Source organism: Elaeis guineensis, chromosome 2 (assembly GCF_000442705.2).
Source record: "Elaeis guineensis isolate ETL-2024a chromosome 2, EG11, whole genome shotgun sequence".
Lineage (NCBI taxonomy): Eukaryota > Viridiplantae > Streptophyta > Magnoliopsida > Arecales > Arecaceae > Elaeis > Elaeis guineensis.
The window spans coordinates 73,656,211-73,657,636 of NC_025994.2; positions in this window are offsets into that span (position 1 = coordinate 73,656,211).

Below are 1,426 nucleotides of genomic sequence, written 5' to 3' on the forward strand. Positions count from 1 at the left end.
TTAAACTAAGCTTTTTCAAATCATCAATCAATTCATAAAAAGCTTCTTAGAGTTCTTCAAAAGTAAAATCATGATAAGTTTCGGCATGTACCTCATTCTCATGTATCATGAGACATACATTTGCAACTTCTTCAGATTCTTCTTCATCGAAACTCGACTCCTCTCTATTACTCCATGTTGCAACTATTGCTTTCTTCTTAAACTTCTTGAGGGCCTTCTTGAGTAGTGGACATTCAGATTTGTAATGGTCGGGCTTCTTATATTCGTAGCATGTGATATTTTTGTCCTCTGCTTTCTTCTTGCTTGCCTCTTTTTCTTTTCCTTGGTAGATTCTCTTTTTCCTTGGACTTTCCTTCTAGCTCCTTGCCTTTTCTTCTTCATGAATCTTTTGAATTTTTAGATGATAAGGGTCAACTCTGCATCTTCATCATTGTCTTCACTTTGGTCCGATTCATCCTCATCTTGAGCAATGGATTTGAGGGCTATTGTTTTCTTTGTCTTGCTATCTTCCTCTCTATGCTGCTTCATTAAGAGTTCATGCATCATCAATAATCCTAGAAGCTCCTTCAATGGTAGAACATTTAAGTTTTTGACTTCTTGAATGATTGTGACCTTTGCTTCTCATAACCTTGGCAAAGATCTAAGAATTTTTCTCATAAGATCACTATTCGTATAAGATTTATCAAGATTTTTTAAACCATTAATAATATCTGTAAATCTAGTGAACATTTTAGACATAAATTCATTGGATTCCATTTTAAATAATTCATATTTATGGATAAGCATGCTAATTTTAGATTTTTTTACTTGGTTAGTTCCTTCATGGATAACTTCTAACTTATCCCATATTTCTTTTGCAAAAATATAAATAAAAATTCTATTAAACTCATTAGCATCTAAGGAGCAATACAAAACATTTATAGTTTTTGCATTTAATCAAACCATCTTTTTATCTAAATCATCCCATTCATTTTCAGGTTTTAGAATAAGCACACCATCAACAGTTTTGGTGGGTGTGTGTGGTCCATTCACTATGATACCCTACATATCATGGTCTAGTACTTGAATAAAAATCTTCATACGTGCTTTTCAATAAGTGTAATTAGTACCATTAAAAAGTGAACGTCTATTGATGGATTGACCTTCAACCAAAGAGGTGCCAAAGGGGGTTGCCATGACCTTTCGCTCTTGACGACAAAGTCAAAATAGAAAATAGAGTACACTACTCTGATATCAATTGTTGCCCACTCTAGCAACCCAAGAAGGGGGGGTGAATTGGGTTCTTATAAGAGTTTCTTAAAATTTCAAAAAATATATGCACCAATTTCAGATATTTTTGAATGTGAAGGTGGATATGAACGGCAACTCAAGCAAATATGCAGTGGAATAAAGTAAAGAAAGCAAGAACAAGTATAATCACCACAAA